General features: G+C 41.0%; 1 long non-coding RNA gene across 1 annotated transcript in view; it reads right to left on the reverse strand.

The window, feature by feature from the left end:
• The window catches only part of LOC120225429, a 43,715-nt gene extending 25,686 nt beyond the window's left edge, over window positions 1-18,029 (reverse strand). Inside the window, exon 1 of the long non-coding RNA XR_005526805.1 lies at window positions 17,971-18,029. This is a non-coding gene — a long non-coding RNA (uncharacterized LOC120225429). The remainder of the gene's footprint in view (window positions 1-17,970) is intronic.
• Between the last annotated feature and the right edge of the window lie 651 nt (window positions 18,030-18,680).

The following is an 18,680-nucleotide window of genomic DNA, read 5'->3' on the forward strand; positions in this document are numbered from 1 at the left end:
AATTAAGAGATGGTCATAGCACAAAAGCAGAGAATAAAGATGAAAGAAGTAGTGAGGTTACCAAACTCAAAATAGTAAAAATTGAGTATTACTCTGAAATAAAAAGCCATGGAATAAAAAGGCTGGGAGAGATGGTCCAAGCATGAGTAATTGAGAACTTGTCTCTGGAGAGGAGAAGAAAGCAAAATGGCTCTTTAATAAATTAAGTCAATGTCTCACAAAATGTCTGTTTTCTATATTAAGCATTTCCCAAAATGTGCATTTCCCAAATTGTGGAATCTCCAAGAGATTCTAAATATTAGCAATGAAAGGCTCTGAGAAGACAGGCAGCAAAGGAAAACTAAGATCAAACTTATTTGATCAAATTTATTTCACTTCGAAATGCATTTTTCATGGAACATCTAGTACCACCTCCCAGGTAGGAACTATTGACTTAAGAAAACAATGTTTAATTTCATAGTGTCTGGTATATACTAGGTGATAAATAAATGCTTATTTTTTAATTTTTAGAGGTAATTTTCTAATAACACAATATGAAATGCTATTATGAATATTATATTTTCTCCACAATCCCTCTACCAAATTAATTAGAGTACTTTCTGTGTTGTCTTCTGTGTCCTAATTGTCTTTTTGTCCACCCCCCCCCCCCCTTTCTGGGTCAGTTTTTTTGTTTTATTGTTGTTCTTGTTGCATGTGTGCAGTTTGTTTTTGTTCTTGTTTCTTTGTTCTTGAAATTATTTGAAACAATTTTTTCACAAAAGGGATTTAAAAAGAATGAAGTAGACACGACCTTCAGAATCAGGACAGAACCTTAGAATTAGAAAGAATGTGGCTTTCTTAACATCTACTAAAAATAATTAAGGAAATTTCTACCATCTCAGGACCTGCCCAATTCAGGAATAAATTATTCCCTCCAGTTCCATAGCACATAGTTCCTCTGAAGCTGTTAATTCTGCTTAGATGCCTTCTGAGTGTGAGTGAAATTTAATTATCTCATTTTCTTTAATAGCAGAGAGTAGATTAATTGTTTAAGAGAAAAAGATGGCTTGTTATATGGGTGGAAAGGTGCAGAGTCCCTGGTGTGCCACTGTAGATATGACCATCAAGGCAGAAGCGTGAACTAGATAGCACACGAAAGTGGATATTCACACCAAAGACAGAACTAATTATTCATTTAACACTAATTTTCAATTTAAACTGAAATTTATTTGGTTTTGTCAAATGAGAATATATGTGTTCATCGGGCAAAATATATGTGTTCAGATTTTGGCTTAATCACTTACTAGCTATTTAAGCACAGGCAAGTATCTGAGCTTCAGTTTCCTCTGTGTAAAATGGCATTAATATTTGGAGTACTAGAATAAAGCCTTCCTCATTTTAGCACTTAGAACTCTTCAGGATGGGCGCGCCTAGGTGGCTTAGTGGGTTAAGCGTCCGACTTTCGCTTAGGTCATGATCTCACGGTTCGTGGGTTCGAGCCCCGCATCGGGCTCTGTGCTGACTGCCAGCTCAGAGCCTGGAGCCTATTTCAGAGTCTGTGTCTCCCTCTCTCTCTGACCCTCCCCTGCTCACGCTGTCTCTCTCTCTCTCTCTCTCTCCTAGAAATAAATAAAAATATTAAAAAAAAAAAAAAAAAAAGAACTCTTCAGGATGAATATTGCTCACCATTATGCTACACTAAAGCACCATACTCCACTCTACTCACAGTTCTAAAGGAGAGAGATACAGCCAGAAAACAGACTTACAAACAATAAACACTTGGAATGCACAAGTCACTTCATCCTTCTCCCTTAAATGGAAATGCAAAACTAAGGATTACCAGACATACAAGGAGAACTGCAGCATGAAAAAGAAAGATAGAAACAAGAACAGAAACAAACTGCACACACACAACAATAAGAAAAAAACAAAAACTGACCCAGAAAGGAGGGAAAACAAGACAATTAGGGAACAGATGATAACACAAAAAGTACTCTAATTTCGTAGGGGAATTTTGGAGAAAATACAATATCCTTAAAATTGGGACAAAATGCTAAGAAAAACAATTGTAGAGTGAAAGAGAGTGCTTGCAGATTAAAAAAATAATACCAGTTGAGAAAAAATTAATTACAGAAAGCCTAGAAAATAAACCCAAAGATTCTATTCTCTTAGACTATAAGGAGAAAATGAGTAAGAATTGAAAACTATAAGACGGAATATCAGTCTAAAAACCAGAAAATCTATCTAGGAGGTCTCACATGCGGTATTGGAGATGAAAAAAAGTGTCAAAAAAATACTTGAAGAAAAAATTTCCGAAGCTGAAGGACAAAATTCTTCAGAATTAAAAGAGCTTCTGAATGCCCACAACAATTAAAGAAAAGAGAGTCATACCTAGTAACATCTTTGATGTGTCAGAGTACCAAGGATAAAAAGAAACTTCTAAAGGCTTCTATACGCAGCCAGATGTCAATCACACATGAGAGCAAAATAACATTTTCAGGCAAAAAGATCTCAGAAAGTTTATCTACCATTGATCCTTTCCTTTAAAGGTATTTGAAGATATACCCAGAGGAACAAGAGTAGAATAAGAAGAAGGTTGTGTAGTCCAGTAACCTGTAGTTCTAATCCAGACTCCTGACAGCAGTGGGAAATTTTTGCAACGTGACAATTGATTCGCAGATGCAGAGGGCAGCAAGTACAGGTTGGAATCGAAGGATGGAGGGGAGTTGGGGGATGGAGGTCTCCAGGAGAAAAGGAGGACTTGATAGAAAAGACAGGCTTGGGGAAAACTAATCACAAAGACACATGGTGCAAAAAGAACTCCAACAGCACCTGTTGGAAACAGAGGAATCACTGGTAGGTATTATGCATTATTTATGTATAATAAATCTGAATGTTTCGTAAAGCCATAATTCAAATATGAAGCAAACTAAACCATGTCAATAGTGGAGGATAAAAACGAAGAGAGAAATTCCATTGAACCTTGTTGCTGGGACCATCCTCTCTCAATCAGCCCAGGTGTTACGATGTTGGACTTATTTGAAAAACTATACTTCTAACACATGACTTGATCACTCTATGGATGAATCATTGAGATGTGGTTGCAACTTTAGGACAAAATGTAAGGTATATGTTGTCTGACAAAATGAGACTTGGAAGGTGGATAAAAGGGTGGAGGCATCAATAATTTTATCTTTTAAAGTGAGAAATCAAGAGATACAATATTATAAAAAGTTAATGACATGAGAAATATAGATGTAATATAATATTTTAAATTATAAATATGAACACAGGAAGAACAATAGATAACAAATGTAACAAAAGATACCAATATAAATGTTAGACACTGGGAATGTCTAGGCTTGGGTTGAAGGGGGAAGGGTGGCAAGACTGAGCTAAATTATCAACTTTCATATTGAAGACTCTCTAAATAATACCTTTTATTTATACAGTTAAAAAATAGACTTATAGGCATATTGTCTGTATGGAGGAAAGAACAGAAGAAATGAAAATGGAAACAACCTCTTAGAACAGTAACCTCGTCTGTCTCATCTATCTGACATTGTTTCCCTTGTGACTAGAATGACACTGGGCACACCTGCTGATAAACGGTGAATGAAAAGAAGGTGATTTCTGGGAAACAGTCCTGGGGGTGCAGAGGAGAAGGGCCAATGGCTGTCTCTTCCCAACACTGAATGGTTACCAAATAAAGGTATTATTTTGATGAAAACAATTATAATAGTGAAAGTACACAGGAGACTAGAGCATGCCATGAATGGGGACGGTCTCCTTAAGGGAGTGACAGGTAAGATGAGAATCAGCCAGGTGAGGAAAGGGAGTTCCAAACTGAGGAACACATGCAAAGACTTCGGGTGGAGAGAAGATCCAGGTGGCTGGGGCAGAGTACGATGTAGGGGTGAGCTCTACAGAGTGCTCTGTGTGAGCCTGTGGAAGTTGTGACAGGCCAAGTCTAACAGTTTTGCAGACCATCTAGGGATGCTGATGAATTGCTCAAGAAACACGAAGTGAGGCCTATGACTTCTTTTTATTTCACTATCACCATTGAGGCTGGGTTTTCCTAGCTCTGTGCTTACACTTGGGACCATAGCTTGCATATAACTCTGTTCTTGGCCTATCGGGAATGAACTGGGCTTCTGGATTTGATTTTCAGCATCTAATCATTCTGAACTCTCAAAGAGGAAGAAAATACTACATATTAGATGACTGAGTAGAATATGATCAGCTTATTGCATACTTTGTGTATTCGTTGCATAAGTTGAACGAAATGTGCAGAGAGTTGCTTGTGAGGGTGGGGAATAGCTGGATTTTATCATCAAGGTTTGGTGCTTGTCAGGAAGTTGTGATACTGTTTTAGCAGGAAGGCAGAGAAACATTATCAGAGCAATTTAGGCATTGATCAGTGGCAAAGCACATTCTATTCAAGAAGCCAGAGGAGTGTTTACTGGGCTCTCAGGAGCATGGGGCCGGGACAGATGCCAATGATAATTGTAAAGATACAGGCTCTACCCTGAAGAAGTGCCTATTCTTAGAAGACAGAAATAGATGTGGATGAACACAGATCCAGATTCTCTCAGAGTACAAATGCTGCACAGGGATTAGGCTGGGTGCTCTGGGAAGCTGAATGAACTCTTCCAATCCACTAGGGTCCTTGTTAGTGCATCGAAGCAGTAATTTACTCAATGACAGGAGTTCACGTTGCTTCCTGAGGCACTTAACTTACTCCCAGGATGTTGGTTGCACACCAGGGGAATCTGGCTCACTAATCTTTAACACTTGTCATAATTATTTTTCCTTCAATAATACTATTTTCCCCCTGAGAAACTAAAAATTATTGCATAAGAAATGTAGAAATATAAGATATGTGATTTTTTTTTTAAATAAAATGTAGTGAGTGGCCCTGGGGAATTTTTGTAGCAACAACCTCTCAAATCAATTATATTTTCTCATTTCTGGTTCCAATAATTGAATATTTTATTTCTATATTTATTTAAGTTCTCTCAAAATGAAAAGGTGGAGTTGTGTTGACACACTGGGAAAGGAGGGTATCATTAATTAAAGCTGTTTAAAGTATAAGATGAAAACAGTGCTGATGCATATAAATTTGCTTCAATGAGCTGCCAGCTGCTTTGTGAGGTTATAGGAATACTGTCGACAATCCTGGGTTGTGGCACAGTGGTACATCATCCTGTCCTCTCTAGGAGGCAATTCTACAATCACAGTTCATCCAGAGAAAAAGTAAATGATGCATCCAAATGATGTAATGAGCCCATGACTCAGCTATTTAGAAAATCCAGGATTACTGACCTGCATTTCTCACATTTCAATCAGAATGTTCAGTCCTGATCTCTCAGTCACCTCAGCCAGGAGCTCATTGTCATTTACTTCCATTGTCTCATCTAATTTTCACAGCATTACTATGGTGCAGGTGGAATGGTGGTGGTGGTTATTCTCCTTTAACAGCAGGTAAGGGACACCAGGGTCAAAAAGGTTGAGGATACCTGCCCAAAGTCATATGGCTGCTGGGTGGTAGAGCCAGAACCAGACTGGTGGCCTTTTGATTCCTTGAAGATGCTTCTTGGGCTGCTTCCTGGACCCCACGTGACCACAGGCCCTACTCTGTCTGACCTCTGAACTTCACCCATTACACCCGCCCCTGCCACACAAGTGCTTTGAACATCTGAGGAAACACAGCCTGAGAAGAGCAGCCTCTAAGAAGCTCCTGCTCCCAAAATAGAAGCTGATAAGTTACCTAGAGGCCTGGAGAACTCTTGAGATGGTGTACATATGAAGCAGGAGTTGGCACTAGTCAGAAAACAGTCATGAAGCAGGTAGATCTTAGACCCTCTCTTGCTAGTTCCCCTTCTCAGCTGGCAGCCCCTTTGTAACAAGTATGAACAATACCACCCCTAGTCTCTCTCTCTCTCTCTCTCCTAGCCCTCTCCCTTCCTTCCATGCTTATTCTCATAGGAAAAACTCTCGAGAGGCTTCTGATGATTTTTGTGGCCGGTTAAGGATGACCAGAGTGACCCACTCAAGAAAGGTTAATTTCAGAGTTCAAGCAATGAGTTTTCCAGAGCCTGCTTCTTCCAACCCATGCCACTGGAGATTAATAAATGTTGGTTATTGTTATTGGGCTCAGAGGATGCCTGGAATACAGAGAATTTATGACCTGTTTGTCTAAGTCAATCTCATATTCTTATATTTATTTACTGTGACACCAGAAGGCAAAATGGAAAACAAGGGTCAAAATTACAGAGAGGCTGATTTCGCTTTGAAATGAAGGACTTTCAAGTAATTGGAAACTCTCTGGAAAAGAAATGGCCCAATCAAGGGGCCGTGATGTTTTTATTGCTGCCAGAGGTAGTTAAACTAAATTGATGGCTACTTATCAAAATGTGTTGGAAAAGAGGAGTATGGTTATAATAGATGACCTCTAAGGTTCAACATTGAGATATTTAATTTGTTTATCCTTCCCATAGACACATTTCTAGAGTACAGACAGAGGGAATTGGTCAGAGGTCAGGGTCAATGGTCAGGCACCCTCAGTCCATCTGTCGCCTTTGCTAACCCAAGCTGCTCAGCCACCAAGTCCAGTGAGGAATGTATGGACTGTGGCACCAGGAGAGCAGCTGGGCAGGATACAGGGCCATAGCTAACGGGTCAGAGTCTCCCTGATTTCAGCTACATCCTACCATTGACAAACTTCACAGCAGCAACCACTTAACTAAACCAAAGGATCTATTTTGATGAGATTCTGAAACAAGAATCCCTAATGATTTTCTCCCCAGAATCACAGGAAAATGTAGCAGGGATATCATCATATCATTTGAATGTGTACCCACTTGCCAATTACTCTGGATTGATGCTTCCTGATGTAAATAATCAGCTGAACATAAAATCTAAATCATATACAGTTATTTGACACTTTATTCGAGACAAAAAAAGATTGGCTATTTAGACAAAAACATCAGCCTAGTAGTTTTCCTGGCAAATGTGCTATAACTAAGTATATATATAAAACAGTCCACATTATGAGCAAGTAATGGTCAGGCCATTCCAAAGGGCAATTTTCTCTCCAGGAAATCAACAGGGTCTGTGCTACATGCACGCTCTTTTCCAAGTTGCTCAGAGCCATTTAGAAAATTACTATTGTTATTCACAGAATGCTCCACCAATCTGAGAAATTAACCCTCTTCCCAACATGTCTAATTTACTTCTTCTTCAAATAATAGGCATGTTAAAGTTGATGTGGGACCAGTGTCTAAATAATAAAAAATAGCTACTTTTTACTGAGTGCTTAGGATGTTGCAGGTACTCTGAATGCATTACACACAATCTCATTAAATCCTCACAACAACCCAGATGTATTATTATCCCTAATTGAACTGAAGAGTTAACTGAGACTCAGAGAGAAAAGTAATTTACCCACAGTTATACAGCTACTAGTGCCTAGTACATAGGAAGTGCTGGATGAGTGGTCATTAATGTTAGTTTATAGTAGGAGGCACAGCTGGAATTTGAGTTGAGACCTAACACTCATCAAAGCCTTTACAATGGCCTCTATGTGGTTCTGCCTCATACAAATTGCACTGTCCATGAGAAGGAGGTGGGTCATGGCTAAGTGTCACTGGCCGGAATCCTTGTCCTAAGGGAGGCATACTGCATATGTCACACTTTCAGTAGCTACCTATTAGTTAAGAGCATGTGGCATGTAAAATGGACTGATTAACACAGAAGACTCCAAACTTGGGTAGGGTACACAAAGAACCTTCTAGAAGTTCCTATAAGCAGAATGATACATTCAGGGTTAATGAAACCTGTAACTAGATTCTATTTGCAGATGTCATCCTTTCTAAAACTGATATGCCCAACACTGCTCTGTGGGCAAGACCTCATGCCAGCTCTCCACTCCTGACTCCTCTACAGCACAGATTTCTACTACACAAGACATTCTCTTCACCCAGGCCTGTCCTGTCTACATGCGTAAGAGACACCCATTCTGAAGGGCAGAGCCATGTGGGCCCAGGGCTTGATGAGATGCTGGTACCTTTGTGAGGATTTGAGAAAACTCATCTCTTCCTCCAGGTGCATGGAGTGTAGGCTGGATATTAGTCCCCATGCACACAATCAGCAGTGTGCCCCTGTGCAGGTCATTGTCTGCACCAGTCTTACTGCTTAGAATGTTCATTGTCTCAAAAATAAAAGCCCCATGGCTTTTTCTTTAAGGGGCAGTTTCAAAGACTGATTTCCAGGAAGCCTTGAGTTACAGAGTTTTCTGGTGTTCTTTTAGAAGGTTTGTGAGCAAAATCATTTCATGCAGTTTGGGATGAGGAGACCCCTCGGCTACCTCACAGCTTTCTTGAGCATGTGCTGTCTCACAGGACAACCCAACTGGCACCATCAATACTCAGAGATCTCCATTGAGTCAACAGAAGGGCATTTGCCAGTTAGGAAGGCTAACAACCCACTCTTTATTTCTAAACAAAGATTGCTGAGCATCTCCTAAAGCACAAAAATATAATTGCAGGCCAGGAAACAATGAAGATTGAATAGCAGACTCATACAATTAATGGCCAGAAATTCCACAGCAGCATTTTCAGCCCAGAGTTTCTCTGACTTCAAACTGTAAATATGCCATTCAAAAAACAAAAAAGGTGGACTCAATATTTCCATTTCCCCAAGGTCCCCAATATCTTTAAGAACAGGAACTACATGGCAAAGAGAAAGAGTGAAATCTGGCCATGTGCAGCAACATGGATGGAACTTGAGGGTGCTATGCTGAGTGAAATAAGTCAGACAGAGAAGGACAGCTACCATATCTTTACACATATAGGAGGATTAGGAGGAACTTAACGGAGGATCGTGGGGGAGAAGAAAGGGGGGGAAATAGTGGGGGAGTGGGAGGGTAGTAAACCATGAGAGACTCTTGAATGCTGAGAACAAACTGAGGACTGATGGGGGGGAGGGGGAGGGGGGTGATGGGCAGGGGGGTGATGGGCATGGAGGAGGGCACTTTGGGGATGAGCACTGGGTGTTATATGGAAACCAACTTGACAATAAACTATTACAAAATTTAAAAAAAATAAATGTATCATGCTAAAAAAAAAAAAAAAAAGAACAGGACAGCCCACTATTCCTGTGAAACTCAGACTCCATGGTCACACTATATTATTGTTTTTTTACCAAACAGAGGAAGTGTTGGTTCAGTGCATAACAGGCTAATTTATCAGCCCTTGACTACTTGAATGAGTATGATTTTCAGGTCAGTATTATTGATATGATATAGGTGCAGTTTTCTTGGGAGAGGTTGCCTTTTAAAATAGATTTCCTAAGAATTAAAGAGCTTCTACCTCACCTTCTCTTCATTATATTTATGAGTCAATGGGGGGGAAAAGCCAGGGTGCTGTCTCTGAAGTCATATGACAAGTGCATTCCCAGGGAATGAAGGAATGAAATCATCAATAAACACTTAAAAGTTCTCATGCATGGCATTAGGAGATAATAATGATATTAAAAGACAATGGTTGGGGCGCCTGGGTGGCTTAGTCGGTTAAGCGTCCGACTTTCGCTTAGGTCATGATCTCGCGGTTAGTGGGTTCGAGCCCCGCGTCGGGCTCTGTGCTGACTGCCAGCTCAGAGCCTGGAGCCTGTTTCAGTCTGTGACTCCCTCTCTCTCTGACCCTCCCCCTGCTCACGCTGTCTTTCTCTCTCTCTCCTAGAAATAAATAAAAATCTTAAAAAAAAATAAATAAAATAAAAGACAATGGTTATTGAGCACCTACTATGTGACAGGTACTATTCTATGAAAGGTATGCATATTTGCTCACTGAGGCCACGTGGCATCCACTTTTACACAACTGAGTAGCTTGCCCACTACCACACAGCTAGTGGAATTTTTCTTCCTAAATGGTTATTAGGCATTTATATATGTTTTCTTTTCTTAGTTTATTTTATAGAGCTTTTTAAATATATTAAGAGCATGCACTCATTACATATTGAAGTATTTTTCCAAGTTTGATTTCATCTTTTTTGTGTATGTGGTGTTTTTGACAGTCTTATTTTATTTATATGTCATTTATTTAGTATCAGACTTACAAAAAGCTTTCTCACCACAAGATTATTTAACCTTCACCTGAATTTTCTCTAGTAATTTTTAAGCTTTATTACAATACATTAAAATCTTTCTAGAACTTATGTTAGTTTAGTATGCACCTAATTTTACTCTACTCCTCATGAACCCCAACAGCTACACAGTATCCTAACATCATTTCCTGGAAAGTTAATTATCCAATCATTCATTTATGCAACAAATCTTTTTCACAACCCATGACAAGCAGGTGTTTTTCTAGGTCCTGGGGATACATTACATTACATGGGGAGAGACAGATAAGGGCAACTAAACATATGGTGTGTTAGGTGGTGCTAAACGTGGTGGACGAGGAGGGGCTGGGAGTTCTCTCTGAAATGGTGATGTTAGGGCAGAGACCTGGAGGAAGTGAGAAGCAACCTATGCACCCAGGGAAGGGCATTCCGGGCAGAGGGAATGTGAGGTCAGATTATGCTTGGTGTGTTCAAAGGTGAGCGAAGAGACCACTCTGACTGAAGCTGTGCCACAAATTAGGAGGGACAGTGCTTGAAGAAGTCAGAAGGGTGGTAGGAGTCAGATCATGCAGGACCTGATAGGTTATGTAAGTATTTTGGATTTGGGGCCTAGATAAGCATAGCAGATTACATTTCCCAAAGATGGCTACAGCCATACCCTGTGTGCTTGTTTGCAATGTGGCATTGACCTCAACCTCTTTGAATCTGGGCAGGCCCACTAACTGCTTTGACTGATAAAAATACAGCAGAACTGGTGCTGTCACCATTCTGGGAGTAGCCCCTAGCTGGTGTGGCAGCTGCTGCTTCCTGCCTCTTAGTAGACAATCATAATGGAAAAACTGCAACCACCCCAAGACCACCAGGAGCCCAAGCCGCATAGAGAGCCCTGGAGGATGAGATGCCACGTGAAGAGACAGAGAGGCCAAGAAGCCACAGGGCACAAGGCGTGTGGGTAAAGAAGCCATCTCAAAAGGGGATCCACCACCCAAATGCCCTAATTCCTGATCCACGGTATCTTGTGCAAAATCGAAAGGTTGTTTTAAGCCACTATGTTTTGGGACAGTTGGTCATGCAGCAATTGATAACTGGACCAGTGAGGAAGGAGGCCCTTGAAGGGGTTTGAGCAATCATATGATTCGACTTGTTTTACAAGAATTCCTCTGGGTCTGTGCTGAGAACAGAGTGAAGAAGGGAGAGTGTAGAAAGGAAACCAGCGCTAAGAGCAGGTAAGAGACCAGAGCAGTAGAGGCTGGAGTGGTGAAAAGGGATTCAATTCTGGATATATTTCAAAGGACACATAGATGGGATTTGCTGATGGATTAGGTGTGTGTTGTGAAAGAAAGGCATGAAGGATGGCTTCGAGTTGCTGGCCTAACACTGGAAGAATAGATAAGGCTTTTACTGACATGAAAGGAAAATGCAGGAGGAGCAGGGCTGGAGGCAGGGAAATCAGGAATTCTGTTTTGGACATGTGAAGATCATGAGGCTGAATATACATGCAAGTAGAGATGCCAAGTGTTGTCAGACAGCCTGGTGTCCAGTCAGAAGAGAGGTCAGGGCTGGGCAGTAGGTCTGGGCATCATTAGTGTTTCTATGGTCATATCAGACCAGATGCCCTTGGGGAGTGAACGGAGACAGAGCAGAGAAGTTGGAGGGCCGGATCTTGGGCACGCCACCATTTAGATACGTGGAAGAATTGAAGAAGGAAGCCCAAAGGAGGTGGCGAAGGAGCTGCCAGTGAGAGATAAAGAGAAGTAAGAGATGATGTTTTGGAGGCAAAGGGAGGAAGTTGCTTCTGTAGGAAAGGAATGAATAATGGTGTCAGATGTGCCAAAGAATCAAACCAAATGAGAACTGACCATTCTTGATATTACTGTCCTCATTCTTGATATTACTGATTCAATATATTTATCATGTACTACATTTGCATATGCATGACTGTATGTGTGTGTGAACTTTCTCTTCTCTCTCATTGATCGGTTTATCCATCTGGAACAATATGACCACTGAAAATTTCTTTTCTTTTCTTTTCTTTCTTTCTCTTTCTTTCTTTCTTTCTCTCTCTCTCTCTCTCTCTCTCTCTCTCTTTCTTTCTTTCAAGAGGGCACAAATGAGTAAGGGGCTGAAAGAGAGGGAGAGAGAAAATCTCATGAGGGGCAGAGAGAGAGAGAGTGAAAGAGAGAAGTGGGGCTCACCCGAATTGGGGCACAAGCTCACCCGATGTGGGACTCGAACTCATGAACTGTGAGATCAAACCATGAGCCGAAGTCAGATGCTTAATGACTGAGCCACCCAGGTGCCCCCACTGAAACTTTCATATCCCACAAGGTAAGCCTGCCCACTTTTACTCCCCCGTCCAAGAATATCCTGGTTATTCTAATCTAAAATTCATCAGAAGTTTAGATTGGAATTTTATCAAGTCCCCTTTTTCCCCAAATGCACTGAAAATTTTATTTTATATATTTTTTGCATATAAATTAGTTTGGTGAGAATTAATACTGAATCTGCTTATCTAGTCTCCACACGTTATGTGTTTCCATTTATATGTTTCACAAACCTAAGCAGATTTTTTTTTCATATAGTCTCATGTGTTCTCTCTTAAGTTGTGTTCTAGGTATTTAAATTGCAGGGGCTTTTGTGAATTATTCCCTTTTTCTCATATTTTCTTACTTGCTATTTTTGTTACAAGAAGTCTATTTATTTTTGTATAAAGAACTCTCTTATTATTTCTAATGCTTTTACAGGTGATGCGAACAGATTTCAACACCTTTGTTATTTTCATGGGCATGAGGTTTCACAGCTACGGAATCAAATAGCCAATGTACAAGGCTGTCCTAATTTCTGCTGATAAAATTATTCCTAGTTTGGAGAATGGGATTTAATATGCCAATATTTCAAAGCGTTTCACAAAGAACTCCATGATTTCCAGGTGCTCCGAGAAAGACTGTAGCCACTCATCTCAAATTGTCCCAGATATTTCCAATTTCAAATATTTTTCTCTTTGTTAACCCATGAGTCAGACCATATGTTCTTTGATCTTTGCTTCAAAAAATATTGTCACGGTATTTAGAAACAGGGACGGCCCAGGCAAAGTTATAACATATGGGATGTTTTTCCTCTGAGCCCCTAACTTTCCTCTCAACATTTTTCCTGCTTCTGTGTGCCTAGCACACACACATGCATGCATGTGCACACATGTGCGCACACACACACACAGACACACACAGACACAAACAGACACACACACACAGGGGTGTCCTGGAAGAAAAGGAGTTATTCAAACAATACTACATGTGCTGCTGCTGTGCAGCCTGAACTCAAGATTGCCTTAAGGCTGGCTCAGGTGGAAGGTTTCAGAGCTGGGCAGCCTGGGTTTGAAGTTCACGTCTAACTGTGTGCACTCAGGCAGGTCACTTAACCTTAGAGCCTCTATTCTCTACATGTGAATATCTACAGAGTAGCACTGTTATGGGGTCTCCAGGAGTGACCACAAGATGCTCGGCGTAGGTAAGAGCTGAGAAATAGTACTCGTTACTTTGATTTAGAAGGAAGTTCCATACTATTGCTCAGGTCCTTAAGAAGATTCCTTGGTCTCACGCTATGGGAGGGAAGCAAAGCTGTAGATGCAAAGTGACCAGAATGAGAATATAGGAAGCAGTGGGACCTCAGTCTCCTAATTCCTCCTTTTGTACATATATCTATAGAAACAAACCACCAATGGCTCATCTCTCGCGTTTATAACTAACCAGCCTCCACCCAGAGGCTGCAGAGCTGTAACCATGGGGCAGACATTTGCATTTTTGGCTTTCACCTTTTAACTGTCCACCCCTTCCTATTACCACCCCGCCCTTTCTTTTGAAGATGCCTCCTAGTGCATAGCTTTGGGAGGTAGAGGCTGAACTCAAATGGACAGACCTGACCTTTCCCTGGGGGCAGGCACGTGACCTAGATACAGCTTATCACACTCTCCCTTCTTTCTGGGATTCTGTATTTTACATAAAGTAATGGCCCCAAAGTGGAGACAATTGAGGTCATATCTGTCACAGTGCTCCCCACATTACATGGCCCGGACTGTGTTCACATTTCCGTTACTGTGCTTCTTGATGGTGTTCTTACTGGCTCTAGCTGCCTGGCCTTCAGACCCCTTTGCTTGCTGCTCTACTTTGCACCTGGTCAGCCCCCAAAATTGTTCCAGAAGATTGTCTTTTTGTTTAGCACAGCTTGAATTGGTTTCTCTCTCTTGCAACAGCACACTGACTGATAACAGCCAGATTCCAAGACAAAAATAAGAAAAGAAGCTCATCCCTCTTAATAAGAATTCTCTTACCGCAGTCAACCACTGGTGCTTAGGAGCAAGGTGAACTCTTAGAACACATGACTAAATGGGACATCACGACTGAGTTGAAGTTCTACATTATCATATTAGAGAGGATTTTGGAGTAGAAAGCCTTTCAGCTTGCAAATTTATCATCAAAGGAGGTGAGAGGATGGAGGACTGAAGAGGGGTAGTGAATATCTGCACATGTGACTATCAGCTCAAACACAAACCCTTGGTACACTTTTAGGAGAACGTGAAACAATTTCTTTTTTCAGAATGGGGAAAAGGAAATGCTGTATTTGCCCTTCCTCTCTTCATTTTCCACGGTTTCAGCATTGCTCCTTGGTCCTGAGAAAGCTGCCACAAAGCATTTTACTAGTTACCTGATTGTTGTCCTACTTAACACGTCCCGTGGTCTGCTGGCTGATGGTAGTTTAAGCAGGATCTAATTGGTAACATATTGTCGATTGAATTAAGTGCCATATGATAGAGATTTAAACCATGGTAATTTTTCCATAAGGAAAAATCTGTCAACAGACTACAGCAGAGGACCATTAATAAATCAAATTGTCATGTTTATTAGTTATCGCGGGAGTCTAGTTGTCTTGTATTCATGATAGCCCCCCCCCATTTTTAGCACTGATAAAAGGTATAAAGAGGAATCTTTGGCAAGGCCCTTCTCAGTAGGTTCATGTATGTACACAAATACTTGTTTGTATTTTAATCATGAGAAAAATGGTGCTACTTCACTTTAAAAAGAACATGGATTTAGGCTGTTTTTTGGATGAGGGATAATGTTTTTATTTTCTTGCAGTTATGTTTTAAAACATTGGGAATCAACACATTGATAATCAAAGAAAAGCCAATGAAAACAAAAATGAGAACACCATTTGTGATCAGATTCACAAAAAAATAAAAGAACTGGTAAAATGTAGCACAGGATTTATAGAACAGTCACTGTAGTTTGATTTGTGATATTATGAAAGTTATCAATAAATTAATTTTTATATATGGGAATGATTCAACAGCTTATGGAACATCGGTACCAGGCAGGGAAAAACAGCTGTTTCAAAGAATGAGCTAAACCCCACCCAATGACACGTCATTAAGAACCAATATCATTTATTATTTTCCTTTTCCTTTCCCTTTTAACTGCCTATACTGAAAGTCACTTTCAACATTTTTCTCCTACATGAATAAGAAAGAATAGTATTTTATAAATGTATCCTCACTAGAATCTCCTAAAACCCTGTGAACTATGTAGGACAGGTTATTATACCCACTTTACAGATAAAGAAACTGAAGTGTGGAAGAGAAAGTGATTTATTGAAGGAGTCCCATAATTGTCAACCTCATGAGGCAGGATGCAAGGATGTAAGTTTTTTCTCTGATCTGATATGTAGAATAAAGGGTCTAGATATCAAAGACCAGCATCCAGCTCCCCCTCATACCTTTAAACCCCAGCGTGACTTTGAACTTGTTTCTTAATTCTCTAGGACCTGGCTTCCTCATCAGTCATATTTCAACACCACTTAGTACTGTAGAGTATAGTACTAGCAGCCAGGAAGACAGAGTCTGGAAATGGTCAGACCCCAACTCTCCCCAATCCCACCCAGCCCTGCACCGTTAGGCCAGCTATCAGCTATCTTCTAAAAAGGCACAATCACAAGGGATCTTACGTGATAACATGAGAAGGCATGTAACAGGGGAACACACGTGAGAGACACTGAACGCATGCCATGTACTGTCCTTTGGATGCCAGTTATACACATCTACTTCCCAGGTTGCTGGTTGCAGGTGGATACTCAAGAGGCATAAGAGCTTGTGTAATCAAATCTTCCAACCTCCAGAGCTCTGCTCCTCCTGCAGTGGGATGCATAGGGAGGTCTGCCCTGGGTTTCTTTCCCAGACTCCTGCTCACTGCACCTTTGAGGGGTTTGCACTGTAGGTGGGGAGGGGGGCTTGTTCTGGCCTCCTCTGTGTCTCCTTCTACACTCATTTCCTACCCCACATCCCACCTTCAATATTTCCCACTCTCCTGCCATTTCCCTTCAAGTCTGACAGCTTAATTGTGGAAAAGGGGATAATGATGATGACGATAGTCACTAACACTTACTGAGCCCTTTCAATGGCCCAGGCACTCTCCTAAGCTCTTTACGTCTATTAGCCCCACTAAACCTTACTTAAGAGGCAGAGACTATTGTACCCATGTTACAGATGTCACAACTCTGACGCAGAGAGGTGTAATGAATGACTTGCCCAAAGTCACAGCAAGTGTTAGAGTTAAGACTGGAACTTGGAAATCCAGTGAATGAGCAATGTATATTTTTCCATTTTCTAAATGCAAAATGAATAAAAATATGCATGACACAACTAAACACTAAATGCAAGTGATGCCCAGAGAAAGAGAACCACCATTGAATGAAAACCTTAGCACATTGTTTGTGTAACTTTCACTGTAGCAATCTCACATCAGCAGTGAGACGAGAATCCTTGACGGACCTAGGTAGAGAAAGGAACTTTTCTCACTTCACACTAAGGGGCAAATGCTTTTGAGAAAAGCAGACACCATAATTTTTTAATTGATTATTTAGTGTGTACACTCAAGGCTCAGAGAATGAGTTTACTCCCAGTTCTTTGATGCTGTGGGTATTGGTTAACAGTTGGCTTTACCTATTTTTGTTGCAATATCAGGCCACAGAATACCTGAACAGTCGCTACCTCATGGAATTTACCACCCTTTGAATAAAAGGGATTATGAACTGCATATTTAAATATGATTTCATTTTTACAATTGTAAGAGCCTGAATAGCAAGAAATTCACACAGTAGGGAAAAAATTCCTTTGTCACATCATTAGTTCTCTGGCTTAAAAAATATTGTTGCTATTGCTATTTTGTATTACAGATGTGTCTATGATATGTGTATATATACATATAATGTACCATATATGTGCATGATATGTGTGCACCCAAGCAAACATGCATACATAGTATATAATGTACTGTCCAAAGAATATGAGATAGTGCTATCAGACCCTGTTGATGAGAAGGTCACGTGTTCTGACTTACTTATGCAGAAGTAGCAGTGGCTTTAGGGTAAACCATACATACTCTCTCCTTCCTCTGACCAGGCCTCTGGGAAATCATTCTCTGTGACCATTCACTGGGGTCTATGCTCTGGCTATGTCACAGGCTCTTTTCTGGCCCAAATGAAGTTCAGTCACAGTGGTCAGAGGCCCATATGCCCAGCTATGATCACAAATGGTGTCAGCATGTCCACACCAAGGTTGTATATTCTTCACATGCTGCACTCACACTCACATGAATTCTGCAACCTTTACTGATCATGTTCCAAGTCTGCTTCACAGTCTGTCCAGCCATTCACCCAAGGCTGAATTACCTCCATAGGGTGCAGTGGAGGTGCTCCTTGTTGCCCAGTCCTGAGAAGGAGGGCCAGGCTACCCTGATGCACCCCCAAAAGGATACATACAAAGCATCAGTTACTTCTTCCCCACCCAGAGGACCCAGACGCTCTCTGGCTTAATCTTACCTCTCAACTCACAGGCAGGTCCTTTTCTTTCCCTCCCAAATAAGTCGTTCAACTTCTTTCTTCTGAGGCTGTGTGTAGAGCTCCCGTCTCCCTGGCAAGCTTTCTGAATGACACTTTCTGTATAAACAGGAAGAGTGTGTGTGGTCACGACTGAAGTGTGCAGGTGCTGATAGAGGATGTGAAAGTGTGGAGGCGAATGACTAAACCAGCCAGTGGCATTTCCCCACCAGACACCCAACTGGCCTCCTGTTACCCACTGCAGGGCGAGGGCTACCAGAAGACTGAAAGCGAGAGTCTGGACCCCACTCTGGAAGACCACCTGACACAAACCAGAAGAATATGGTTGGTTATATTGGGCAAGGTGAAGTTCTCTACTGCTCTGCCTCTCCCTAACTCTATATAGACTCCTTAAAAGAATCCTAGGAACATCTTTGGAATCCCTTAAATACATTCTTATCATCAAGTACATGGATTTAAAGCCCAAAATTCTCATACACAAGAGACCAGAACCAAAAGCCTTATCTGGCATCTGGTCTATAAGTCTTCTAGAACTTTCTAGAATACAGATGCAGTGGGAGAGTGCACTAAATGAGTAATAACATGACCCAAGTCGGCTCTATTTGTAAGGTTTTGATCACCTCATCTCCATTCACTAGTCAACCTACAACATTAGGTCTTCTTGCCCCACACACTTACCTCTATTCACCCCA

The sequence above is a fragment of the Hyaena hyaena genome, unplaced genomic scaffold (genome assembly GCF_003009895.1).
Source record: "Hyaena hyaena isolate Hyena2069 unplaced genomic scaffold, ASM300989v1 scaffold_1398, whole genome shotgun sequence".
Classification (NCBI taxonomy): Eukaryota; Metazoa; Chordata; class Mammalia; order Carnivora; family Hyaenidae; genus Hyaena; species Hyaena hyaena.